At 38.9% G+C, this 9,393-nt stretch overlaps 1 non-coding gene across 1 annotated transcript; it reads right to left on the bottom strand.

The window, feature by feature from the left end:
• Positions 1 to 1,953: 1,953 nt before the first annotated feature.
• On the bottom strand, positions 1,954 to 2,107 carry LOC149172866 (5.8S ribosomal RNA). The gene has a single exon (XR_016259939.1). It is a non-coding gene; the product is annotated as a 5.8S ribosomal RNA (ribosomal RNA).
• Between the last annotated feature and the right edge of the window lie 7,286 nt (positions 2,108 to 9,393).

Below are 9,393 nucleotides of genomic sequence, written 5' to 3'. Positions count from 1 at the left end.
TTTCCTAGATAGCCATGGAGATTGTGGGTTTATTTCCTTGTTTTTTTTTGGTTGGTTCTCATGTTTCCTTCACTTGGGTTGAGTTACTAGTTCCTGGAGCCTTGGTTGGAAAAACACTTTGGAGCCCTATAGCAACTTGGGTTGAGTTACTAGTCCCGTAGCCTTGGTTGGAAAAACGCTTTGCAACCCTTGGTGGGTTGAGTTACTAGTCTTGGAGCCTTGGTTGGAACAAATGCTCTGGATCCTTGAAAGAATTGGATAGAGACTAATTTGATGATGGTTTTGTGATGTCCAAATTTGAGGTGGAATCACTATTTGATGGGTTGAGGTGGTTGGCCTCTGGAATCCTTGGATGGTTTTGGATTGATGTATTTTATGAGATCCCACATTCATGCTTGAAATATGGCACATGGTGAATAGATGAAGAGATATTTGGCTCAACCATTCTACGGCCAAGTGGAACATGGGAGTCCCATCCTAGATTTCGATTTTGCATCATCAATATGAGGTTATTTCTCCTTGTAACTATATGAGTATTATACTAGTTATATGTGGTTTATATAGCTGTGATTTTATTGGTATTTCTACTGCGATTATGTTGATTATATATATATGTTTTATGACAGTAGCTATGTATGGATCTCATCATGTTTTTATTGGTAAATGAATGAATAATGTATCTATGACATGATGTATGAAATGTTAGTTGATGTGTTGAGGCATCAATGCTTCTTAGATATTCCCAGATAAGTATGAGACCCCTATGCTGAAATATGTTGTTTACACTTGTAGATTACATATTTGTGATATGTTTGACGAAATGCCTGTCATGGGTAGTAGGGGTTCAGTCAAGGTATTATTCAAGTGATTTCATTTGTACTATCATTTCCTTGTTATTTTACGATTTTGAATAAGTCATTCAATTTTGGGTAGTGACCTGGGATTTGGGCCTAAAAAAGTGGCTCAAATCCTGGGGACGCTGACACAACACTGTGAAAAATAGTCCCTGGATGCTGGCTTCCAGGCTTGTGAGAGTGTCCAAAGGTTTCTGGACTCTAGCATGAGAGAATCCAGAGGTCAAATGGTCTAGAATCTTAGTGGGATACAGGGGATGGTTGGCAACAAGGTTGGATTGGTTCCTGAGGGTCCTTGTTTTATGTTGTGTTTCCATCAATTCAACTTCCTTAACGTGAATCAGGAGGTCAAATCATATCATAGTGGCCTCTTGTCACATGTTTAACCCGGTTGACGGTTGCTTGGGTAAATGTGAGTGGAGGGTGTTATAGAGTGGAATCAAAGCATGGTTCACCCCTCAGGCTGGATCGACTATGTGTTGGTCATGCATGCATGTCGGTTGCTTGTGTGTCTCTTACACTTGCATTCCATGTGCTTGTTGTATTTGCATGATATTAATCATTGTTGTAGTGACGTTGTCATGTGGAAGTTGATGTTGTTATTATGGAGTGCATCGATGTGAGTGTATGATTGGTTATATGTTGTTATATATCACTTACATGTATCATTTTTGTATGCTTGGTTACATTCTTGTATGTTTGGTTACATCCTTGTATGCTTGATTGCATGTATCATTCTGGTAGGATTGAGTTCGGTTATGCTTGATTATATGTGGTTATGCGTTTGTGTGGATGACTTCACATTGCTTATGCATATTCATGTTTGCTTGTGGTCAAGTGTATAGTGATGTAACGGTTGTTGTCATGCATGAGGTCATAGTATGGGAGGACAAGAGAGAGAAAAGCAAGTTCGAGCGATGCCACACAAAGCCCGCATCAGCTAACGCCGACTGCCCATCCAAGGGGACAAGATCACCACTCGCCGACGCACGCCACGAAACATCGCTTGAGGTATTTCAGCCAACTGCACCGCATGGGGCATGGACGACCAGCTCTGCTGCTCCCTAGCATATTGCAGGGAGCGCGTTTGAATGGGATGCGACGCCCAGACAGACGTGCCCTCGACCAAGGCCTCGGGCGCAAATTACGTTCAAAAACTCGATGATTCACGGGATTCTGCAATTCACACTAAGTATCGCATTTCGCTACATTCTTCATCGTAACAAGAGCCGAGATATCCGTTTCCGAGAGTCGTTTCCACGTATTACCGAAAAATCGGCCACAAAACTGATGATTGGACCCTAGCTAGAATGATGGTTGCATGGTTATATGCTTATGTGTTATATTTCTATATGTTGCCTTGTTTACGTTATATGCGTATCACACTGATTTATTGATCTTGCAGACAAGGTATCCTCCCCGAGCTATACTAAGGTACGTTGGTTTATTGTGATTTGGTTTAGCTGACATGATATACCTTGTAGGAAGAAATATCAAATGGCTAGCAAGATGGTAGACTATAAAGACTCTCCCTATGAATCAAAAGAGTAGTATGGTGTTGGGAACTCTTCCGATTTGGAAGATACACTAAGAATATTAAAGGAATAAATAAGGAGTTGTAAGGCAGATAATGACAGAATCATGCAGGCATAGGAGAAACAAGAAGAGGTAAATGCAGTGATACTTCAGATTTTGTCATATTTGCAGCGACAGGGGTCACGTCAGATCGGATATGAGAGGGAGGACTAAACTAATGGGGCATATGGTAGTAGGCTGCATGGTGGTCATAGGTACATATAAAGATGACATGGTTAGAGATGATAGATTGTTGGACACTCCGGATAGGAGGAGGGACAGAAACAAGTCTTATTCTAGTTCTGATTCAGATAGGCACTATGATCATCATCGTTGTAATCCTTACCGGAGGAGTGATAGGGGATACTTACTATATGAATTTAAGAAAGAAAAGACACTTAATCTTGATGGAGAGATGAAGAAACCACATGATGCAGATGCATGGTTTGTTGGTATGAGGATGTTTTTCAGGTTACATGATTATTCAGAGAACAGGAAAGCTAGAGTAGCTACATTCAGTCTGAAAGGTAAAAAAATAATTTGGTGGGAAGATGTGAAGAATGTCAGATGTATTCATGAGGACTTGAATTGGAGTGAGTTTGAGTGACTATTCAATAAGAAGTGCCTATCAGAGAGATACTTTGATGACAGGGAAAATAATTCTATGAGATAAAGATGGGATTGATGACAGACGAGGAGTACACTAACAGGTTCTTGGAATTACTGAGGTATGTGCCCTATCTCACGAATAAGGCCAAGATTTAGAGGTTCATTAGTGGATTGTCGGTTGCATTCAGAGACATGATTGAGTTTGATGAGCCTAAATAATTGGAGGAAACGATTTGAAAGCTAAGGCATTGCTATGAGTAATCGAAGTGTAGATCTGAGACTAAGCCAGATTGGAAAGGTAATGCAAGGAACAAAGGAAAATGGAGCAAGAAATGAGCAATACCTTAGGATTCAAGTAATAAAGAGAATGTTTCACCATCTAAGAAGTTCAATGCATTAGATAGAGGAGAGGGACATCGATCTGAGGATTAGAATAAGGATTCTGTGAGTTATTGGACTTGTGGAGGAGATAATTGCAGGAGAGATTGTCCACAGTATCAGGGTGGTAGACCTAATATATACATTTCACATGATGCATAGACTGTTGGGGATGATGGTCAGAGTATTCCTTGTATTTATGCAACATTTGATAAAAAACAGGGAGACCATTAGGAATCTATCATTGAGATGGACAGTAAGCTTTATGATCAAGTTATTTCTATTTTGATTGTCCCTGGATCTAATTATAGATATGTTAGTCCTGACTTGGTGGATAAGTGTGGATTGAGTACAAAATTGCATGCAGAATTGTGGTTAGTGTAGTTGGCTACAGGTACAAAGAAGCGAGTTCATCATTGCGTAAGAGTTTTTGCAGTTGAGTTGAATGGTATGCCTACCACAACGCATTTGAATGTATTACCGTTGGGATCATACAATATGTTGTTGGGAATGGATTTCTTGTACCTCCATAGAACCAAGGTGGATTGTTATGACAAGGCCATTGAGTGCTTGTATGATAATAGGGAACCAAGAGTCTTACAGGGAAAAAGAAAGCCACATCAATTAAGATGGTGACAGCTATGCAAGCAAAGCACAGTAGCAGTAAAGGGTGTGTGTTATTTGCAGTGCAAGTTTCTAGTGACAAAGGTAAGGAATTTGAAGATGCAGATTTTTTGAGTAGGTACCCAGTTCTAAAACAGTTCAATGATACATTTCTTGATGATATTTCAGAGTTTCCACCTCATAGGGAGGTAGATTTTTCCATTGAATTGGTGCCAGGGCCAACTCCAGCATCAAAAGCAATGTACAGGATGAGTACACCTGAGTTAGTAGAGTTGAAGCTGTAGTTGAAGGAAATGTTGGATAAGTGATATATTAGGCCAAGTGTATCACCATGGGGCGCAACTGTATTGTTTGTGAAGAAGAAAGATGGTACTCTCAGATTGTGCATTGACTACATGCAATTGAATAAAGTGACCATCAAGAATACGTATCTGTTACCAATGATCGATGACTTGTTTGATCAGTTGAAGGGAGAAACAATGTTATTGAAGATTGATTTGAGATCCATATATCACTAGGTATACATCAAAGAGGATGACATTTACAAGAAAAATTTCCAGACCAGGTATGAGCATTATGAGTTTGTTGTAGTTCCATTCGGTTTGACTAATGCTCCAGCTACATATATGTTCTTAATGAATGGTGTTTTATATCCATATTTGGATATGTTTGTTATTGCGTTCATTGATGACATATTGGTATATTCTAAAAATGAGGAAGAGCATGTCGAGAATTTAGCAGCAGTGTTAAGAGAGAATCAATGTTATGCTAAGCTTAGTAAATGTAGTTTCTTTCAGACTGAGGTACATTACTTGGGGCATGTTGTCTCTAAGTAGGGAATTGCAATAGATCCATTAAATATAAGGGCCATCATGGAGTGGGTAACTCCTAATAATGTAGATGAGGTGAGATATTTCATGGGGTCAGAAGGGTATTATAGGAGGTTCATCAAGAACTTCTCACAGATTGCTTATCCTATTACATCATTGCAGAGAAAGGATAAGAAGTCCGAATGGATAGAGGAGTGTGAGGCTAGTTTTGATCAGCTTAAGAAGTTGTTGACACATGAAAAAGTGATAAAGATTGTAGATTCAAACACAGAGTTTGTAGTATGCAAAGATGTTTGCAAGAAAGGACTTGGTAGAGTCTTTATATAGGATGGACAAGTGGTATGCTATGAGTCGCAAAAGTGAATGAGCACGAGCAGAACTATCCGACACAATATCTTGAACTGGTAGCGATTATACATGTGTTGAAGATGTGGAGACACTATCTTCTAGGCATGAGGTTTACATTGATGAGTGATCAAAGTGGTTGGTAGTATCTATTTGACCAACCAAATTTGAATGGTAGGAAGGCTCGCTGGTTGGCTACGATCAGGGAGTTTGATTTTGAGATCAGGTATATCAAAGGTAAAGAGAACAAAGTGGAAGATGCTCTTAGCAGGTGGGTACAAGTAAATCACTTAGCAACTATGAGCTCATATGGGACAAACTTACAGGATAAGACCTTGCAGGGAGGTTAAAAGGATGTTAGATATATGAAGATTATGCACATGTTGTAGCAGAGTACTGGTAAAGGTACATGTGGTAGTACAGGTACATGTACATGTATAGGTATAGGTACAGGTACACGTGACAGTACAGGTACAGGTGTAGGTGCATAGGATGTGGACTATTTCCTTACAATAGATGGATTGGTTCAATTCAGAGACAGGACATATGCACTAGACAATAGTCTGCTCAAGAAGGTGATCTTGAGATAATTTCATGCGAAATCATATTTGGGTCACCCAGGTTGTCAGAAGACACTGGAAATAGTGAATATATTTTATTATTGTCCGAACATGAAGAGGGATGTAACAAAGTTTGTGGCTAGGTGTTTCGATTGTCAGCATGTGAAGAAAGAGTGTAAGTATCTAGGTGGAATGCTAAAATAATTGCGATTCCAGAATGGAAATGGGAGGTCATTTGCATAGACTTCATCACAGGTTTTCCAAGGACAGTGAGACAACATGATTCCATCATGGTTATTGTGGACAGGTTGAAAAAGGTTGCACACTTCACTCCAGTAAAGTCTACATTATCAGCTAGCGATGTAGCACAAGTATTCATTATATATGTGGTCAAATTGCATGGTGTTATGAAGAAGATTATGTTAGACAGGGATGTAAAGTTTACTTCCAAGTTTTGGGAGTTATTTGCAAGTTTGAGCACAGAGTTGGCATTCAATACAACTTATCATCTACATATAGATGGAAAGATAGAGATGATCAACATGATATTAGAGGATATGTTGAGGATGTATGTGATGCATAAAAAACGAAAGTGGGAAGAGTATCTTCCATTGGTAGAGTTTGCTTACAATAATGGGTTTCGGGAGTATTTGAAGATGAGTCCATTTGAGGCATTGTATGGGTGGAGTTGCAATACTCCCATCAGTTGGAGTGATCCGTTTAACAGGGTGTTGATTGGACCGGATGTGTTGGCGGAAATGGAACAAGAAATGCAGGTAATCAAGAAGAATTTGAAAGCAACACACGATAGGCAGAAGAGCTATGCAGATTAGAACGAGTTGTTCAAGGAGTTCCAGGTTGGGGAACATGTGTACTTGCCCATCAAACTGAAGAAGAGCTCTTGACGGATTGGATCATGTGCCAAGATGGCACTATGGTTTTGTGGATCCTTCAATATTATTGAGAGGAATGGGCCATTAGCCTATTGAATTGCACTACCTCAAACATGGAAAGTCAATGATGTTTTCCATGTGTCATTGCTTAAGAATTATGTTAAAGATGTTAATCATGTGATTGAATGGTTTGTATTGCAGGTGGAACCAGATGGAGAATTCCAGCCAGAGCCTCAGTGTATATTGCAGAAAAAGGTGCTCATGCTCTGGAACCGAGAAATTGAGCAAGTTAAGGTGCAATGGAAGCACTTTGGGCCCAATGAAGCTACATGGGAGATGGCAGATTAGATGCGAGCTATGTCAGTTTAGGCAAAACAATTTTGGTATATATCTTGGTATATGTTTTGGTATATATTTTGGTGATTTTGGTATATGTACATATGTATATGGATGTAAATACCACCATGAGATATGTTATAAAGCTCCAATAAGAGGTATGAATGTCATGTCATTATAATGTTATGTTTGTTATTTTTTCATGTTGGTTTGCTTCTTAGCAGGTTAATCATTGTAAATACTGCAACGAGCTAAGTTATAAAGCTCCCTCGACAATATATGTTGCTTACAACAATCTTGTGGTTATAGGTGTTGTTGAACACCGAGGACAATGTTCCCCCAAGGGGGAGGGTTCTGTAATAGCCCTGGTGAAAATTCCATGTAATAAAAGTTAATAAAGGAAAAATAATAACCAGGGTTGATGGGACACTTATTCCAAGCTAAAAGTTGGGCAAAAGCATAATGATGGGGATCACTTGTGGTTGTTTAATGGCTAAGGAAATTGGCAAAGGAAATGGCTAAGGCTTTGGAAAGGCAAAATGACATTTTTGGCACATTTATTTATGAAAATAATGGAAATTAAGAGAAAAGGGAGGTGAAAGGTCACAGGTTGCATGTGAGGAGGAAATTGAAGGAATATAATGGAAAATGAAGAAAAAAGAGGCATCATTCATAAAAATTCTTATGAGGATTAGTTGGTGACTTTTTGTCATTTCAGCGTTGGAGCTCTCTCATTATTCTCTCTCTCTCTCATACTCTTGGATACTTAAATTTTTATTGGAGCACTCTTGGAGGGTGTGGCATACTTGGATTTTTGGAGCAAGAAGGCAAAGGAAGAGCAAGAAATCACAAGAGGACATCAAAATCGACAACTACAATGGGATTTGATTGCAGGTACCAAGTCTCATGTATGTTTTCCTCACTAGTTTTGGCATGCATGGAATATGCATGTGGATTATTGGTTGTGATCTAACACTGGCATGGAGGATTTCTTGGATTGACAGTGGATTGCATAGCCTTTCCATTTCCTAGATAGCCATGGATATTGTAGGTTTATTTCCTTGTTTTGTTTTGGTTGTTTCTCATGTTTCCTTAGCTTGGGTTGAGTCACTAGTTCTTGGAGCCTTGGTTGGACAAACTCTCTAGAGCCCTGTAATAGCTTGGGTTGAGTTACTAGTCCCGTAGCCTTGGTTGGAAAAACGCTTTGGATCCCTTGGTGGGTGGGTTGAGTTACTAGTCCTGGAGCCCGATGACAACTGTGGGTTGAGTTACCAGTCCTGGAGCCTTGGTTGGAACAAATGCTTTGGAGCCCTAGAAGGCTTGGATAACGACCAACCAGATGATGGTTTTGTGATGTCTGACCATGAGGTGGAATCACTATTTGATGGGTTGAGGTGGCTGGCCTCTGGAAGTCCTAGATGGTTTTGGATTGATGTGTTTTTATGAGATCCCACATTCATTAGAGGAATTTTGAGGTCTAAAATGGGCCTCCTAAGAAAAATGTGCAACCAAAATAATTTTTATAAGAACCAATAGGATTCAAGATGATGATGTCAACCATGGGGGATGATTCACCATTTCTGGAGTAAAAAAGTAAAAAGATTAAAAAATAATAAAATAATAAAACTACTTTTTCAACTCGTATTTTCAACTTATCTCCCTAATGTTTTACTCAAATTTCAAGCGGGATTACTCGTTGGATGAAAAATTTAATTCCTCATCCAAAGAGTTCCATGTTGCATACTTTCGATGGACCTACACGAAAAATGAGGAATACATGAAAAAATGAGATTACAATCACGTTTTTCATCTATTTCTCATTTTTTGTCTAGCAGGGTCCATCAAAAGTATGCAACATGGGTACTCCTTGTATGAGGAATAAAATTTTGCATCCAACTAGTGTTTCCACTCGAAATTTGAGCAAACCCATAAGGAGATTACTTCAAAATACGAGTTGAAAAAGTGGTTTTTTCTTTTTCCATCTAAAATTTGATGATGTAATTTAATCTTATTTTATTATTTCCACTATTATTTTATAATTTTCCTAGGATGCCCATTTTTGACCTCAAAATTCCCCTAATTCATGCTTAGAATATGGCATGGGGGTGAATGGATGAAGAGAGATTTGGCTCAGCCATTCTACGATTGGGTGGAACGTGGGAGTCCCATCCCGGGTTTGGATTTTGCATCATCAATATGAGGTTCTTTCTCCTTGTAATTATATGAGTAATATATTGGTTATATGTGGTTTATATGGCTATGATTCCATTGGTATTTCTGTTTCTATTATGTTGGGTATATATATGTTTAATGACAATAGCTATTTATGGATCTCATCATGGTTTTACTGGTAAATGAATGAACAATGTATCGATGACCTAACGGATGA

The sequence above is a fragment of the Pinus tabuliformis genome, chromosome 4_2, assembly GCF_031772625.1.
Source record: "Pinus tabuliformis cultivar Carrire ecotype Pingquan chromosome 4_2, CPIR1, whole genome shotgun sequence".
Taxonomy (NCBI): Eukaryota; Viridiplantae; Streptophyta; class Pinopsida; order Pinales; family Pinaceae; genus Pinus; species Pinus tabuliformis.
The sequence above is the reverse complement of the archived record's forward strand: the minus strand, read 5'-3'. Positions and strand labels throughout refer to the sequence as shown.